This window comes from Mytilus trossulus, unplaced genomic scaffold (genome assembly GCF_036588685.1).
Source record: "Mytilus trossulus isolate FHL-02 unplaced genomic scaffold, PNRI_Mtr1.1.1.hap1 h1tg001387l__unscaffolded, whole genome shotgun sequence".
NCBI classification, from domain to species: Eukaryota; Metazoa; Mollusca; class Bivalvia; order Mytilida; family Mytilidae; genus Mytilus; species Mytilus trossulus.
The window spans coordinates 217-20766 of record NW_026963795.1 but is presented as its reverse complement, the minus strand read 5'-3'; the positions used below and the strand labels follow the sequence as shown (position 1 = coordinate 20766).

At 31.7% G+C, this 20550-nt stretch overlaps 1 long non-coding RNA gene across 1 annotated transcript; it reads left to right on the top strand.

The window, feature by feature from the left end:
• The first annotated feature begins 12213 nt into the window (after positions 1-12213).
• LOC134704396 (uncharacterized) lies at positions 12214-18399 on the top strand. The gene is made up of 4 exons (XR_010105381.1): positions 12214-12285; positions 13145-13213; positions 14465-14533; positions 18195-18399. It is a non-coding gene; the product is annotated as an uncharacterized LOC134704396 (long non-coding RNA).
• The last annotated feature ends 2151 nt before the right edge of the window (positions 18400-20550 follow it).

Below are 20550 nucleotides of genomic sequence, written 5' to 3'. Positions count from 1 at the left end.
AAAAAAAAAAAAAAACGTCACGAAAGCCAAAATATTTATTTTAAACGGATTTATATTTCATAATGATTAAGTATTACTACCTTCAGTATTGGTCCAATGAACTTGCGGTTTTTATCCAACGCAATCATAGGTTTGAACGTATTTTCAATTTAGACTCGTTTATATATATATATATATATAATTTAAAAGTAAAAAACACAAAAAATCACATCATAAATCGAACATTGTTTCTGTTAGCGCTTTCATAACGGTGAAAGCGCTAACAGAAACAATGTTCGATTTATGATGTGATTTTTTGTGTTTTTTACTTTTAAATTATATTTTCTGTACCAAGGACTTTTTATTTATCAAAATATATATATATATATATATGGGATCGGTAAATTACATATCGGGTGAAAGCGAAGCTCGAATCCGAATATGGAATTTACTGACTCCATTTATATCGTATTAGGTCACTAGCACAGTATGTGACGAATTTATCTTACCGACTATCTTAACATGTGATATTAAGACTTGTGGTCTATAAAAGTGATCAAGTCTTCAATACTGTTAGTATTATGAACCAACTGCCATAGGTCTATTTAAAAACAAGAGCCAACAATAAAAACTTGTTAGCTTTAAATGTGTTGTATGGAATTAGTTCCAATCATTCAATTTAAGATTTTTTTCTCATCGCCGTGTTGTTTGTATAAAGGGACACAACTCCACTACTAACATAATATGGATTATACACTGTCTCCACGTGGTTGCTCTTAACCAATCATTTTCTTAGAAATGTATAGGAGGTAAGATAAAATTAAATCTCATGTATTACTGACATGCTGGATACACAATCGTAACATATCAAATTTACGTGACCTTTTTTAACAGTTAAAATATTAAGTTTTATTTCATTTACATTTAAAATTAGGTAGACCCTATGCGTACAGTCTGACCGTATACGCATTTTGAAAAAAGTACGGATAGATCCAAACAAATACTCATATGGTCTGGAACATAAATACTATTAAAATATCTTAATACGTACTGTTATGACCCGTCAGTGGCATTATTTAATTTGTGTACTTTCTGGGATTGTAGTGTTGATGGTTTACTTTTATCTTTTTTTAATTCCATTTTGCAACTCAGAAATTGAATGAAGATTATCGGCCGTTGTGTTTCCTAATCATAATTAATATAATTGTAGTTTGTTTTAAGTGTATATATACGACAGTTCCTAGCTATTTACTAAGTTAACGATTTAAAGTAGCTTCTGTTTTGCTTAGTAAATTCTTACATACGTTTGCATACAGCCAGTAATGAGTATATATATATATTGTAAATTTGCCAATCAGTTTTAATGGTTGCCACAAAGAAAGCATGAACCTTGTAGATGTCTGTAATTTCATATGATTGTATAATTTTAACATCTGTAAAATTCAATACAAAAGAAATATTTCTCAACTGTCAAGGAGAACACATTTCTCTGATTGAAATCAATCTCTCTCAAGAGAGACATCATTGAATGAGAATTAAAACAGAGATTTAAATCTATTTATATTTTAATGCCTTTTTAATACAATTATTACCTTGAGTCTTATGTTTTGTTGAGACCAGATACCAGAGATTAGATTGTTCAATTCATTCACACACATGGAACATGCATATGATGAATAAACCACTCAAGTGTTTTGACAACTATTATCGATTGCTTTAAAATTGAAATTCTTACCGTAATTCTTAATGTTAAATTATAGATTTAATCTCTTCTACGTCCAATAAATAAACCATCAATTCAAATTCTTAAATCGGCAATCCAACCCATATTATTCGTATTATTCTGCATTAATATACAAAAGTATGATGTAATTTGCGTAATTTTGTTGTATGATGTTCTGGTCACCTTAGGCTATAATGAAAAGTAAGGTTTCAACTCAGAAGTCCGTAAAAGCGCTTCCGACGCATGCTATTAATACATGTATAAAAAAAAACCTTCAAATTGAAAAACAGTTTGTCTGATCTATTTTTCATTTTTGGACACTAAAATATGTTTAAATAACAGTAGAGTAATAGTCGTTTTAGGGATCCTTTATTTTGACATGTTTCAATAATAGTTCTATAACTTCGATAGCATTTCAACCCAATGTGAGCCTATTTAGGACCAGTTCCCTACATGCAACGACACTTATTAAATTATATTTTTTGTGAGATATAGGATGTTGGGACGTACGATAGGTAAAATTATAGTACCACCAGGTGGAATATTCTAAATAAATGGCATGGTAGTCAGAAGAAAAAATACCCCTAAATTTTGTTAAAGTACTCCTACACCCCGACCCCACCCGTACACTTTTACAATTACAATGTTGAATTGATTAACATAAGAAAATACCAAAGCAAATAAATGCTGATGCTCGTTATTAACTTGTGAATCATCGCCTTTTCCTATGTACTATTCATTATCACCTTGTGATGTGTCCATACACCGGAGTTAGGCTCATAATGGAACGGTTATTTTAGCGTATATTTGCGTTTTGGCCCTGGGCGTCGAGTGACCAATATGGGTCTATCTTTCAAGTTTGTTTACTGTTTAATGGTCATTATTATTTCTACAATATATTGGATGCAAAACTGCAGATTTATTTTCTTAATATATATTAATGTGATAAAATGTGTATGTAGATGAACTAAACGATCTACTTGTATATATTTAGTTGGTTTTAAGAGCAGATTATGGAGTGTGGCGTACAAGAGTACCTCTACCCAACAGACACGTTCATAGCCTCCAATTCTAGATATTAGCCTTAATCTAGTATACACAATTAATCAGACAGAGAGAGAGAGAGACCGTTTAATTTCCCCCAAAAAAGTTTTTCATTTTTGCTATCAGTGTAAAAGCACGAGCATTTAACTTCAGGGGGTTATGACTTTTCCTAAACAAATGTTCTGATTCCCAATTTGACAAAAACGTATTGTGGTCAAGCAGATTAATGCTGTTTTACCGGATCAACCAAAGACTCTTTATTGTTATTGTTTAAATGTAATACGTGCTTCCTTTACGTTAGTTCGTACCTTTTGGCAAAATGTAAAAAAGCTCTATGAAAAGAGTATATTGATATTTGGTCTCAAGATTGAATTGAATTGAGTGTTTAATTCTAAAATACCGGGACGTTTCGATTTTGTGTTTATTGCAAATAATTACGTTTATAAGATTAAAACAAATGATTACAATCCAACAGGCGGTTACTTACTAACTACATGTCTCCAGTTAACTGTTTCCCTGTCAATTGTGTAATATCTGGACAGATACACAATTGAAACCTTAAAAATAGTGGTTTCTCATATACACAATATCATAAAAGAGGGACGAAAGATACCAGAGGGACATACGTTGCCATTTAAATTTCAGTATAATTTCAAAAATGGACGATGAAATATCAAATAATTATACAAAATTTAATGTTGACATTTAAGATTTGTGGCTGTTTCTCCCTACAATTATCAAAATGTGTGACTCTTTACCTTCCAAATTAATGACGTTTTTCCCTTGACTCTTTTTCCGTGAACCTATTTCAACTAGATAATGTATGCTATAACTGTGAAATAGTTTCGATATTTGAACGAACGAAACTTCGTTTAAGTGCATCATAGAAAAGAGAATTACATTATCTTGTTCTTTTTTAATTTACGTTTTTAATGACCACAAGCTTTCTCTAACCAAATATAACTCAACTCATTTTATATATCCCATCAATACAGCAGTTCTAGATATTAGACCACCTTCGAATAATGCAAAAGACATTTCGTTTTCAGATATTACAGACGTCAACATTATTTTAACTATCAACCCAAATACATTTCATTCTTTTATTTTCTATATTTTAGTATAGCCTAAATATTGAATTTAAACTGATACACTTCGTCTCACTTTTATTGATACCAATGTTGATTTTTATTATACCAATGTCCATTCATGACTTTGTTATTACAAGTTTAGAAATTTTATACCATAATTTATATAAGGTTTTATACAAAAAGAGACAGATGTTCGAAGTGGGATCAATGTGTATGAATTTGACAGTTTGTGATCGGTGATAAAATTTATAAAGCTAACGTGAATGATAATTTTGCTTTAATCATTATGTTTGGCTTACCTAACGTTTAAGTAAAGAAAATCTTTATTGTGTAGCGAAATTTAAATTACCTTTCATTACACTTTTGACGATAATTTGTAGTTAACGAATGATGGTAAGTTTGTTTCATTTATTCTGTTTGGCTAAATAGACGTTCTAATAAAGAAAATCTTTAATTTGTAGATTTTTTGATTACACACCTGAAGATAATTCATAGTTTACGATAATAATAGTAATATGTCGAAAAGTCAACTATCATTTAACAAATCATACAGATGTCCGCAACTAGTAATTTAAGACATTTCTAAAGTACATTTGCGTTCCGTTACACTCTTTTTATGAATCAAAATGGACACATGCCTTCGTGAGCTTATAGCATGACTAGCATGACTCGCCAAGACGATAAATTTTCCAAACAATTTTGATTAAATGTTTTCATGTCACTTGCAATGGGGTGAAACATGGGGCGAGACATTTTCACAGTTGTTTGACTTATTTGAACTATTATTCATTTGAACCTGAACTATATAATTTCTGTCTTTTATTTCCAATTAAAGTTCAGCCATATTGTCGTCAACATTGAAGATAGTAATTTGAAATATTTTGTTTTTAAGTCGAATATGTCAAATAGCGAGAGTCTCGTAATAAAGCAAAATCGTACTCACTTCATGTAATTTCGTACTAAACAAGTAAACCTACATGGCGTTGTCAGTTTATTTTCGACTTATGAGTTTGAATGTCCCTTGGGTATCATTTGCTTCCTTTTCACGACGTAAAGGTGATTCTTTGACATCTTCATAGTTTGTTGTTTATCATATACTTGTTACTAATTTGCAACAATTTGCATTATGACTTTTTGATTTTACCATTTGGTGAAGGACTGCCGTTTTAATTTTTTATTGAAGTGCAGTATTTTTAAAATAATAACGTGTTATAGTGTTCTTTCATTTGTCTTTTTTAATATTACTTTTACTGTCAGGTCTGTTATTCATTTGACGTGACTCTGTACTATTGCATCCAATCATACATTGAACGAAACAATTATTTTATTTGTACATGTGTGACGTTGATGTTATTGCTTTTGGTTGGCGGCTTACTTATGTAGTAATTGCGTCTTAAATTCATACAGCATAAATATTATGTATATATATGTTTAGTCCTTAATTTATTTTATGTATTACATTTTGGCGATTAATTAGATGAATATGTGACGAACATGGTTGACTTTGTTACCATAGCGTGTTTATCTATGGAGGAAAAAACACATAACAGTAGAAACATATAATAGGAAAATGAAAAAAAGCAAATGATAGTTACTAATGAAATGTAAATTATGAACTTATAGGTATCATATAATTGTTTAAAAATTTATCTGTTTGTTCACCTTTTTGTCGTCTGTGATATACTTATCAAAGTATATTTAGAAACATAGAACAAGACATATGCTAGTTTGAAAAATGCTACCAATGTTAGCATGTCAAACAATTTTCGTTGATGAAGGGTCTAAATACAGCACAAACAACATTTTCCAAAAGACGAAAAAAGTGAAAAAGTATCTTCTAATAAAACGCATTTGACTATATATACAAAAATCTGTGTGTGTTTATGTAACTGACATCCTCTAGTCCGATTTAAGATTTTATCATTCTATTCTCATATAAAGGATTTAGCACTTCTATTCCAAAAAAAATATATGAGCGTATTGATTGTGTTTGTTGGTTTTTCTTATTTTCTAATAATATGACTCTAATTGTCAGTTTGGGATGATCTGAAAAGACATATATTGCATTTGTCTTTGTTCTCACTTTTCCTTTAGCTTTTAACATATAACGTTAAATAAGCAAGACAAATGTTAGTCGCACTTTTCATGAAAAACGGCTGTAGCAAATGTTTCTATTGTTACGTATACAAACAAAGCGTGTTGTGTTGTGTTGTTTTTATTTTTTAATTTCTAAAAAAATATGACGGTAATTATCCATTGTAGAGAATATTAAAGTGATGTTGTATTTTACCCTTATTATATACTGTTAAATTATATAGTGTTCTAATCTTCAATAGATCACAGTGTTCAAATTGAATGTTGATACTTGTTAAAATTAAATGCGTGCATTTCATGGTCAATTAGTACTCGTGTTTGAAAGGTGATTGATTTACTGATGTATAACACAGGTAGAAAAGGTCTATTTTATTTCGCTAAATGGACTGACACATAGGTGAAGTGTGCATTGCACTTCTGACTTGCTTATAATTATTCTATGTGTATTAACAAAGGAAATGATTTCAGATTTGGGTGAGTTTGTATTTTTCTTAAAAATTGTTTATTGTTTAACTTGATAAAATAGTTTAACTTGAGGGACCATCTGAGATTTACTTCATATACACTGGTTCAAAATATATTATTGTTTATTTTATAATATCTAAACTAAGACTAAATGAAACTAATATTGGAGAGTTTTTCTTATTTTCTTATAAGTATATTAGTGTCCCGTATGGGACTAAAAGTGTGTGTGTATCCGGATGGAAGGTGTTTCAATGAGAGATCTATTATGTCATTATTTTGAAGCGTATCAAACATCTATTTTCGATGCGCATCATATTTTGAGCAGACTAATAGAAAGTGTACAACACCGTTTGTGATTTTGCAGTTTGCATGCAGCTCCTGGGATTGAAACGTGCATTCGTCATTCAGTAGGTCAGTGAGCGGAGAATTATCTATTATTATTAGCTCGTGTATTTCCTCTATAGGCCCGGAATATATAATCCAGCCGTCATCCCTAAATCTGGAAGTGATTATCATAGGGTTTCTGTGTTGAAAGCGTTGTAAAATGTTTTGAAGAAACACAAACATTGTAAGGTCCGCCCAAGGTTTCACGGTAATGTTTATTGTTAAATATAAATTCATTTTAATTTTTTTCTCTAAAATAAGCCTTAATAGGCGTTGTATACTGTCCTTTGTTGGCACTTTGATTTCATTCTTGCTTGGATCAATATTGGTCAGTTCCCCGTTTGTGGCATTAAATGTAAAAAAAAGTGTACATATAATTGGCATCGAATGCTATTTATAGGTAACAGTCACGTTTGGGTTTTATATTTTCAATCGAATTAATAAAACTTGACTTATCTTTTATATATATGAATATTATTTTAAGTTCAGCGAGGTCCGAAGGGCACCGTGTGAGCTTTGACTAATACTTGGCGTCCGTCGTCGTCCGTCGTCTGCCGCCGCCAGTTTTGGCTTATATCTCAGAAACTAAAGCATTTAGAGCAAATCTGACAAAGGGTAAACTGGTTTAAAAGGTCTAAATGTATCAGCCCTGAAATTTTCAGATAAACCGAAGAACCCATTGTTGGGTTGTTGCTACTTAATTGGTTTTTAAGGAAAATGTTCAGTTTTTTGTTATTATCTTGAATATTATTGAAGATTAAGATAAATTGTAAACAGCAAAAATTTTCAACAAAGTAAGGTCAAGGTTTTATGTTACCAAAATTTTCAATTGACCCGTTATGGATGTATTTGCTCTTTAAGGACAATTTTACACATGTCTATGTTTTTAAACAAATCTCCGCAAATAAAACTAGGATAAATTTTGTATTGTATTTACTTGTTGTAAGTCTAGAAACAGAGACAGTATGGCTTAAATGCATTTATTTGCTTTTGAAGAAAATATGACTGATACTATGCACATTTGAATTGCATTTTAAAGCCACATATTAAAATACATTAAAAAGCAAAAATGATCATTGATGAAAGATTTCAGTAAAACAATAACAAGTGAGCGATTTAGACTCTTGAGAGCCTCTTGTTTAACAAACGGAACAGGAAAATAATCGATATAGTGTCCACTATTGTGTAGAGGTGTTTTACACAAGGATACAATTGGTCTGCTCGGAATTAAATTTTCTCGTCTAGCTGTTTCATTTCTCTCCATTTCTGTTGGTATATTTTCAAATAGTTTATGTATGTTAGGCAACAGATAGAATTTTCCTACTTTAGTTGTATTTATGTTTTCTTTCAAATATCTGAATGTTATATTGTCAAATATGATTAATATTATGTAGGTTTTTGTAATACTGAACGACATTTAAGCTACCTCCTTTACTTTGTATTCAGCAATTTCTTCGTAATAAATATTATGTTTTTTTCACAACAAATACATTCCTTATTCTAAAGATAGTTTGTTACAATTATACTTTACTGTCCAAGCGCCAGTGGAGTTTTCCTGTGAAAAAAACTCTGAGTTGCCATGAACATACTCACAATATAATCAACAATATTACATAAACTATTATAGTATATGCAAATTATTCTATCAAATCAATTTCTTCAAATTTATGAAATATACACTTCGAGAAATTATTTTGCTTTCATTCATAACCCTTCTTAATTTCTTTATAAACAATTCATACACATCTATATATTTCAATTTCGTATTTGGCACAACTTTTAGGAATTTTTGGGTCCTCAATGCTCTTCAACTTTGTATTTGTTTGGCATTTTAACTGTTTTGATCTGAGCGTCACTGATGAGTCTTATGTATACGAAACGCGCGTCTGGCGTATTAAATTATAATCCTGGTACCTTTGATAACTATTTACACCAATGGGTCGATGCCACTGCTGGTGGACGTTTCGTCCCCGAGGGTATCACCAGCCCAGTAGTCAGCACTTCGGTGTTGACATGAATATCAATTATATGGTCATTTCTATAAATTTTCTGTTTACAAAACTTTTAATTTTTCGAAAAACTAAGGATTTTCTTACGCCCAGGAGTAGATTACCTTAGCCGTATTTGGCACAACTTTTAGGAATTTTTGGGTCCTCAATGCTCTTCAACTTTGTATTTGTTTGGCATTTTAACTGTTTTGATCTGTGCGTCACTGATGAGTCTTATGTAGACGAAACGCGCGTCTGGCGTATTAAATTATAATCCTGGTACCTTTGATAACTATTTACACCACTAGGTCGATGCCACTGCTGGTGGACGTTTCGTCCCCGAGGGTATCACCAGCCCAGTAGTCAGCACTTCGGTGTTGACATGAATATCAATTATATGGTCATCATGGTCATTTCTATAAATTTTCTGTTTACAAAACTTTTAATTTTTCGAAAAACTAAGGATTTTCTTACGCCCAGGAGTAGATTACCTTAGCCGTATTTGCACAACTTTTAGGAATTTTTGGTCCTCAATGCTCTTCAACTTTGTATTTGTTTGGCATTTTAACTGTTTTGATCTGAGCGTCACTGATGAGTCTTATGTAGACGAAACGCGCGTCTGGCGTATTACATTATAATCCTGGTACCTTTGATAACTATTTACACCACTGGGTCGATGCCACTGCTGGTGGACGTTTCGTCCCCGAGGGTATCACCAGCCCAGTAGTCAGCACTTCGGTGTTGACATGAATATCAATTATATGGTCATTTCTATAAATTTTCTGTTTACAAAACTTTTAATTTTTCGAAAAACTAAGGATTTTCTTACGCCCAGGAGTAGATTACCTTAGCCGTATTTGGCACAACTTTTAGGAATTTTTGGGTCCTCAATGCTCTTCAACTTTGTATTTGTTTGGCATTTTAACTGTTTTGATCTGTGCGTCACTGATGAGTCTTAGGTAGACGAAACGCGCGTCTGGCGTATTAAATTATAATCCTGGTACCTTTGATAACTATTTACACCACTAGGTCGATGCCACTGCTGGTGGACGTTTCGTCCCCGAGGGTATCACCAGCCCAGTAGTCAGCACTTCGGTGTTGACATGAATATCAATTATATGGTCATCATGGTCATTTCTATAAATTTTCTGTTTACAAAACTTTTAATTTTTCGAAAAACTAAGGATTTTCTTACGCCCAGGAGATTACCTTAGCCGTATTTGCACAACTTTTAGGAATTTTTGGTCCTCAATGCTCTTCAACTTTGTATTTGTTTGGTATTTTAACTGTTTTGATCTGAGCGTCACTGATGAGTCTTATGTAGACGAAACGCGCGTCTGGCGTATTAAATTATAATCCTGGTACCTTTGATAACTATCTGCTCTGAAACATAGTATAATTTGAAAATACAAAAATCTAAAACTGTCACAAAATAGTTAAAACCATAAGAACCCTTATCTGATATGTTGAATCCAAATACTATATGTTTAACTGATATTTTATTTTACAAAATTTATTTGTGCAAGATGTTCTACTTTATCCTTAAAGTCTTTTAAAAAATAACACGTTATAAAGAAATGAAAGTAATCTTCCTCTTCTGTTTAACAAAAAAATACATTCATTTTTATCAGAAATTTTCCATTTACATAGTAATTACTTTGTTGGAATACTATAATGCAGTAGTTTCCATCTAAACATTTTCATCTTATTCTCTCTTAAAGATTTAGATATAAAATCGTTTACGAATGAAATTTAGTTTGCTATCTAACTATAAATTGCTTGTCCAAATATTTATACCAATTGCCTGTGAATATTTTTGATCTACTAGACTATTATATAACATTTTATTATAGATATATTTTGATTGTATTTGTTTATTTCCACATATCAAATTGTCCTTATTGATACTGATTTTACTCTTTAGAGAGTTTCCTTCAATTCCGTTGGGATGGAAGATTTTACGATTGTAAACTTTACAATCCAATTAGATTAATTGTTTAATTTTTCTAAAATAAAAAAACAAAAACATCTGATCACTTTCCCGCAAGATCAAGTAAGTCGTTGATATAAATCAATCCACTCGCTACCCAGTTTTGAAAGAACAAACTATTGTTGCAATGTTTAACGTATCGGTTTCCAAAAATAATCTGTTTTCTAATATTTGAATTTTGTAAAACTTTCTCCTGTTTTTACCCAGTTTGGAATTACTTGTAAATAAAAGTCTAGCATAATTTTAAATTCTGTTAGTGATTTAACTCGGCCATTAATTCTAATATCAATGCGATACTAATAAGAAGTTGATATAAATAGTACACTTCTTCGGAGTTTTGCAGTTTTGCGTTTTCGCAGGGACGTTAAGGGCTTTAGAAGAAAATTCCCATCATCATACACAACAAAGGTGGTGGTGGTGATGAATGATGATGATGATGATGATGATGATGATGATGATGATGATGATGATGATGATGATGATGATGATGATGATGATGATGATGATGATGATGATGATGATGTGATGATGATGATGATGATGATGATGATGATGATGATGATGATGATGATGATGATGATGATGATGATGATGATGATGATGATGATGATGGTGATGGTGATGATGATGATGGTGGTGGTGGTGGTGGTGATGATGATGATGATGATGATGATGATGATGATGATGATGATGATGATGATGATGATGATGATGATGATGATGATGATGATGATGATGATGATGATGATGATGATGATGATGATGATGATGATGATGATGATGATGATGATGATGATGATGATGATGATGATGATGATGATGATGATGATGATGATGATGATGATGATGATGATGATGATGATGATGATGATGATGATGATGATGATGATGATGATGATGATGATGATGATGATGATGATGATGATGATGATGATGATGATGATGATGATGATGATGATGATGATGATGATGATGATGATGATGATGATGATGATGATGATGATGATGATGATGATGATGATGATGATGATGATGATGATGATGATGATGATGATGATGATGATGATGATGATGATGATGATGATGATGATGATGATGATGATGATGATGATGATGATGATGATGATGATGATGATGATGATGATGATGATGATGATGATGATGATGATGACAGGGAATAAAACTTAAATGAATAAAATCGAAACTAGTGATAAGGTTTGCCAAACACTAGATAAGCACTTTTATAAAAAGATTCTTTCAATGACCATATCAATCATGATTTGATTTTTCAGACAAGAAGTCGTAAACGCATTCGAACACATATATCTGCATTCGAGGTTGCTGACTATTTTTGTAAAAAACTATAGATGAACTTAACCAAATTTAGTATTTTAGTTGTTCATTACTAACTTACTTCATTAATATTCAATTATTGACTCTTTTTATTATTAATTTCAGGAAAATTTTCAAACTTGTAGAATAATCTCACAACATCAGAAGCAAAACTTTTGGCGAGTTTTTAAACAGGTATTTTCGAATGACTGTCAGAAAAAAGAAAATCGTCGAAATCAAGATAATCAATCGTAGATTTATTCTTCCTAACATAACGGCACTATTGCATGTCGTCTACTTTTGCTGAAAAAATTACCTAAAACATAAGGCTCGTAAAACAGTCTTATCCAAAAGCAAATGCTAATAAAGTGATGTTTTTTTTTCCTTTTCAAGGAGAGGTTTTAAACAGTCGAAACTAGTAACAAGGTATACACCAAAATAAATAAGCACTTTCATGAAAAGATGCTTTCAATAAACATAACAATGGAAACTTCATATTTCAGACAATTGGTCGTAAACACATGCGAACGTATATATCTGCATTCGAGGTTACTGATAATTTTTTTGGTAAAAAAATATAAATGAACTTATACAAAGTTAGTGTATACTGTTTTCCATTGTATTATGATTACTATCTGCATTGATATTCAATTATTGACTTTTTTTTCTATTATTAATTTCAGTAGAATTTCCAAACTTATGGAATACCCTTACAACATAAGAATCAAAACTTTTGGCGACTTTTATTGTTTGTTTTATAGAGATTAACATAATAACACAATGTTCACTGCTGTGCCTCTATTTTTAACATTTTTACTTATTATGTCTGTTTGTTTTGTTAATTTTTTTATAAGACAATCATACAAGTGAGAGGTTTAACTAGCTTTAAAAGCAGGTTTAATCCACCAGTTTTTATAAAAGAAAATGCATGTACTAAGTCATGATTATGACAGTTGATGTTGATTGGTTTGATATGGTCATTATTTTCTATTGTACTTTGATTACTATCTTCATTAATATGCAATCATTGACTATTTCCTATTATTAATTTCAGGAGCATTTCCAAACTTATGGAATGATCTAACAACATCAGGGTCAAAACATTTGGAGACATTTACAAAAGGTTTACTCGAATGACTGTTAGAATAAACTATACATCAATATCAAGATAATCAACTGTACATTTATATCTTTTATATAAGCTTTGGATTTCAAATAGTTTGGCCACGATCATCACTGAAGAGACATGTATTGTGAAAATGCGCATCTGGTGCAAGAAAATTAGTACCGTTAATTTTATTACTACCACTGGGTCGATGCCTCTGCTGGTGGACTATTAGTCCCCGAGGGTATCACCAACCCAGTAGCCAGTACTTCGGTACTGGCATGAAATACGGATTTTTTTGTGTTATTAAAATTTGCTGTTACAAAATATTAGAAATTATCATAAATTTAGAAATGTATCTCCCTCGTGCAAAGCTCTGATTCCTTTCACGGATTTGGCTATACTTTTTGGACCTTTTGGAATATAGCTCTTCATCTTTTATATAAGCTTTGGATTTCAAATATTTTGGCCACGAGCATCACTGAAGAGACATGTATTGCCAAAATGCGCATCTGGTGCAAGAAAATTGGTACCGTTAATTTTATTATTCTACCTAATATAACGGCACTATTGAATGTAGTTCACTATAATTGCAAAAAAAATTATGAAAAAAGTAGGCACGTAAAATAGTCTTTCCTATAAACAATTCTGAATAAAATGACGTTTTCTTTTGCAAGGAGAGTCTATAAAAAGTCTATGAAACTAGAGGAAAAGTATGCACAAAAATATATAAGCACGGTTATAACAAAATTATTACAATGAACATAACAATGGTAGGGTCATTTTTCAGACAATTCGTCTTAAACGCATTCGAAAACATATATGTCTATATAACTTTTTGTCTATATGTCTGTTTGTCTATATGCCTTTTTGTGTTTCTTTCTTATATATAATGTGGCTTTGTACTTATACATCCCATCATTGTATTATTGTGCAATGGTAAATGTTTGTTAATATATTTGTTTGTTTTATAGGGATTAAGATAATTTTTCTCTATTTTTGACATTTTTTACCTGTTATGCCTGTTGGTTTTGTTCACAAATCGTTGTCAATAAAATGGATTTTAATACGACAGTCATACAAAGGAGAGGTTTAACAAGCTTTAAAATCAATTTAATCAACCATTTTTATAGAAAGAAAATGCCTGTACCAAGTCAGGAATATGACAGTTGGTGTTCATTGGTTTGGTATGGTCACTATTTTCTATTGTACATACATTACTAACTTCATTAATGTTCAATTATTGATTCTTTTTATTATTAATTTCAGGAGAATTTCCAAACTTGTGGAATAATCGCACAACATCAGAAGAAAAAGTTTGGCGACTTTTATAAACAGGTAAATTCGATTGACTGTTAGAAAAAAGCAATATATCAAGATCAAGATTATCAACTGTACATGCATTCTATCTAATATATAATGGCACGATTAAATGTGGTTTAATTTTGCTGAAATCCAAATAAAAAAGGTATGCACGCAAAACGATCTTATCCAAAAGCAATTACAAATGAAATGATTTTTTTTTCTTCTACTGCAAGGAGTCTTTAAAAAGTCGAAAGAAGTGACAAAGTATAATAAAAAAGAATAAGTAAAGACTTTTATCAAATGACGCTTTCAACAAACATAATAAAATTGAGAATGGAAATGGGGAATGTGTCATAGAGACAACAACCCGACTAATCAAAAAACAACAGCAGAGGGTCACCAACAGGTCTTCAATGTAGCGAGAAATTCCCGCACCCGGAGGCGTCCTTCAGCTGGCCCCTAAACAAATATATACTAGTCCAGTGATAATGAACGCCATACTAATTTCCAAATTGTACACAAGAAACTAAAATTAAAATAATACAAGACTAACAAAGGCCAGAGGCTCCTGACTTGGGACAGGCGCAAAAATGCGGCGGGGTTAAACATATTTGTGAGATCTCAACCCTCCCCCTATACCTCTAACCAATGTAGAAAAGTAAAATGGTAAGTTCATAGTTCAGACAATTAGTCGTAAACGCATTCAATCAAATATATCTGAGTTCAAGATTACTGATTATTTTTGTAAAAGAATCTAAATGAACTTAAACAAACTAAGTGTACACTTATAAAGTGTTCTTTATTCTTCTGTGTGCATTGACGTCAAACATTTGCTATTTTGAAATAAAAAAATACATTTTGCAAATTACTCTGCAATTTTTTAAGTTCATTGTTTGGAAATATGTAACAAACATCTTTTGACATCAACTCATAAAAATCTTTTCTTGAATGCGATTTGAAATTTGTAATATTCATGAGATTACACATTTTGATTTCATGAGGATATTTAAAAAAAAATAAGTTTGTGTTAAAATGAGTTAATTTTTCAACATTTTAAATTAATAAAACATTTGTATATACTTGTTTAAGAAAAAAATATATTTTAATTTCATTGTAAAAAGTATATATTAAAATTGCTGACCTTAAGCATTTTTTTATTTGACTTTACATATTGAAAATGAAAAATGCTCCAAAGTGGAGCATTTTTCAATTTGACATCAAATATTGAAAAATGAAAAATGCTCCAATATGGAGCATTTTATATTTTATATTTTGACATTATAAATTGAAAAAAGAAAACTTATTCCGAACATGAGTAGTATTAATATATTATATATATGATAACATTGAGAATAGAAATGGGTAATGCGCAAAAGAGACAGCAATTCGACCAAAGTGCAGACAACAGCCAAAGGCCACCAATGAATCTTTAATATACCTCTAGTCAACAAACACACATCAATGCGCACAGTAATGTTCATTTCAAAAGAAGTCCGAGTTCGATGTCAGAACAAGTAATGTAGTATATGTATTTGATTTTAACGACATCAATCTCTGTATTACTAAAATATATTACACCATGGTTTTCTGTATCGCAAACTAGTCATTACATTCACTAAATTGTATCAACGGTACAATGACACCATTCGCAAAAAAAAGGCACATCAACACACAGACATGTTATATGTTCAAATGTACACATCAAATCTTATTCTGTAACGGTAATATTCTATACAAAACACAAATATGTCGGCATTCACCTCAAAACCTAACCAAACAGGCTTATTCAAAAGGGATACAGTTACGATACTGTCCATAAGAATGGCATATTTTAGTATGAATATTTATTTACTCAATGACATATGGTTTTTGCATTGTAAATACACAAATTTATTATAAAACAAGTTGTTGGCATAAAACGGTTTATGTTCTTTTCACATATTTTATGATGATATCATACAAAAACCCCGAATGAGAGAGATTATGCTAGAAATTCAGTTGATGAAGACATTATCTTTCAATCAGATTAATTTATGTCTGGAACGGGCATTTCAGTAATTGATAGTAGTCTGTTGTTAATGTATGTATGTATCATTGTCATTTAGCTTAGTTTTGAAATCTATTAGGCCCGAGACCACAATTAATTCCTCTATCATTTCTTTATAACGTTTTGTCGCATTAAAAACAAATCTATTTTTTTTGTGTTGTGTGTGTGTGTGTAATGCACAGTACGTCAATACAAAAATATCAAGTATACATCATACACATTTGGTAAATACACATCCATACCCCTTAGGCAATTCAAGAGATGTTCCGAAAAGTGTAATTATACCCTTTTTGTACCTGGCCTAATCACTATTTCCATATAAACATCAGTTAAAATGAAAAATCCAAAAGTTTTATTTAAGCTCTCTTTTATCATTTCCACCCCAGAAAAACTAAGAAATCTGAGGAAGGGAAAGAAAAAAATAAAGACAAAATACACTATTATTAAAGGGAACTATATTCGTAGACAACGAAAAGCGGGATCATTAATTGTGGTTTTCGGCCAATAAGATATCTGACTCTGAGTTTTACTGTGCGTGATTTCGTGTCTATGTTTATTCTACATTGTTTAGAGGTGTTAGATGGTCTAACAATACATATGTATGTCCAAGTCAGGAGCCTCCGTCTTTTGTTAGTCTTGTTTATGTGTTGTCAATTGAATTAATTGTTTTCTAAATATTGGACTTGTGTGTAACTTCTATCTTAAATGCATACGTACACATGTTAAGGGGTCAGCTGCATAAAGTCCGCCTTCGGTCGCAGAAATTTCCCGCTGTGTTGAAGACCGATTGGTGATCTTGAGCTCTTTTTTGCCTTTTGATCGGGTTGTTGCCTTTGTTACACGTTCCACATTTCCATTCTTAATATACACATTTAAGGATAATTGTCATGTTCCAGACACGTGTAGGTATTCTGTCGTGTGTTTTGCGGGTAAACTAATTAATAAAAATTCACATCTTTTTGGTAATAATTGTACCTTTTAGTATATTTCTCATGTTGAAAATTAGGTGATACACACATAGTGCACACGTATACATAATTAACAAGTTCTTCAAGATGTTTTAAAATACTGTCGACAATTTGAATATTTAAAACACATATATTGAAACAAATTTCATTTCATTCTAGATCTACTCATTAAAAATTAAAAAAAATTATGCAGTTTTGATCATCCTTTTAAATTTTTATATTGCGAAATAATTTCAATTCAAAATGAAACATGCATATTTTCATTTTTCAACCTTTTAAGTCAAATTACAAAATACTTAATGTCAGCAATTCCAATTTTTCTTCTGAAATGAACTTATATTATTTTTCCTTTCTAAAACAAGCATCTGCAAATCATTTGATGTATTCAAACTGTTGAAATTTTATCTTTTTTTAATATCCTCGTGAAATAAAAAAAAAAAAAATCCATATAGATAACAAATTTCAAATATCATTAAGAAAATGATTTTTCAAAAGTCGCTTCAAAAGAGTTTTGCCTTATGTTTAAAGTGTGAAGAGCAATTTGCTATATTCATTTTTTTCTGTTAAAAATGCCATTTTTTGGCGTAAATATACACGGTCTTCTGTTGTACATTGATAACCTAGTACTTCATTTATTTAGGATTCAATTATTGACTATGTTTTTTATTATTAATTTCAGGAGAATTTCTCAACTTGTGGAAGAATCTTTAAACAGAAGAACAAAAACTTTCGGCGACTTTTACAAGGTTTGGACCTACTTAAAAAAAAAACTTCAAGCCGAACAAAACCCTGGATTTTTTTTCAAGTAGATAGCTACGAAGCTTCCCTTTTCATCTAGTACGAACAACAGTCTTGCCGTAGAACTTTTTTTATTAACTTTTCTGTAAGGTGGGGGTAGGGTGTTCGACCCTAACTCTGGATCTAGTTTAATAATAAAAAAATAAATCAAACAATACCCTGGATTTGTTTTCTCAGGTACACCTCATCTACCTTACTTCCCTTTTGCGCATCGTGCAGAAAGATGCATTGCCGAAGAACATTTGTTTATTAACTTTTCTGTAAGGGTTGGAGAGGGTGTCAGACCCCTACGTTAGACATACTTGGAAAAAAACTAAGCCGAAGAACATCCTGAACTTTTTCTCAGACAGACCTCAGCAACCTAGCTTCTCTCTGCACCTAGTGAGACAAAAGAGTTGCCGTAGAACATTTTTTTGTAACATGTGGGAACGATATCCGGTCCCAACTTTGGACCTACTTTAAAAACAAAATAAGCCGTAAAACACCCTTGATTTTATTCAAGTAGACTTTAGCTACCTAGATTTATTTTCAACCTAGTACGGACAAAAACATTGCCAAAGAATATTTTTAGTAACTTTTCTGTAAAAGTTGGGAGCGATGTCCTGTCCCAACTTTGGACCTACTTTACAAAAAAAATAAAAAAAAAATAAACCGTTAAACACCATTGCATTTTTTCAAGTATATCTCAGTTAACCAGCTTCCCTTTACATCTGTTGCGGACAAAAGCATTGCCGAAGAATATTTATTTAATAACTTTTCTGTGATTTGCACCTTGTGCTGTGAAAAGTATGGCAGTTTAACATTGTGTTTAACACTTTTCTGTAAGAATTGGGTAGGGTGTCAACCCCAACTTTGGACCTACTTAAAACAGAACACAAAACAACACCCCGGATTTTTATTCTCAGGTAGACCACCCAGCCTCTCTTTGCATTTAATCGGACAAAATGATTACCGTAGTACTGAAAAAAGAATCCGAAAACCACCCTGGATGTTTTCCATTTAGACCACAGTAACCCTGTTTCCCTTTATACCTAGTGCAGACATTGCCGAAGAACATTATTTTATTAACTTTTGTGTAAAGGTGGGGTAGGGTGTTCAACCCTAACTAAGCCGAACAACAGCCTAGATGTTTTCTCAAGTACATCTCATCTACTCAGCTTCCCTTTGGGTCTCATGCAGACAAAAGTATTGACAAAGATTTTTTTTTTTTTTTCTATAAGAGTTGGGAACGATCCCAACTTTGGACTACTTAATCAAAATGTAAGTCGAAAAACACCTTGGATTTGTTTTCTCAAGTATACCTCAGTTACCCAGCTTCCCTTTACCACTTGTGAAGACAAAAGTATTGCCGAAGAACGTTTTTTTATTAACTTTTCTGTAAGGGTAGGGTAGAGTGTCTGCCCCCAACTTTGGACTTCCTTATGAAAAAAGATCAGACGACAAACACCATGAATCTTAACTCAAGTTGACCTCAGTTACCAAGCTCCCCTTTACAGCATTGCGGACAAAAGTTTTGCTGTATAACATTTTATATTTACTTTTCTGTAAGTGTAAGGTAATAAGACTGACAGACTACATCTTTGAACCTACATAAAAAACAATAAGATAAGCCGAAAACACACTGTGTTTTTTATGAAGTAGACCACAGGGTGTCCGACCCCCAACTTTGGACTTTTAAAAAAAGCTTCTCTTTTCCCCTAGTGCGGACAACAGTATTGCCGTAGAACATTTCTATTTACTTGTCTATTTTTTTGTTATTTTTTTTTCTGTAAAGTAGTGGGGTAGGATGTCCGGCCCCAACTTTGCACTTTCTTTTAAAAAGACTAAAGTAAGCCGTAGAACACCCTGTGTTTTTTCTCAAGTAAGCCACAGCAATCCGGCCTTTCTTTGCACCTAGTGCGGACAGAAGTGTTGCCGTACAATATTTTTTATTAACTTTTCTGTAAGTTAGCGGGGTTTGGTGTCTGACCGTAAATTTAGACCTACGTTAAAAACAAACTGTGCCGAAGAACACCTTGGGTTTCTTCTCCAGTACACCTCAGCTACCAAGCTTCCTTTTGCACCTAGTGCAGACACAAGTATTGCCGTAGAATATTTTGATTAACTTTTCTGTATGGTAGACTGTACGGTAATTAGACTGTCCGACTCAATCTTTGAACCTACTTGAAAAACAATAAACTAAGCCGTAGAACACACTGTGTTTTTTCTCAAGTTAACCCCAGCTACACAGCTTCCCT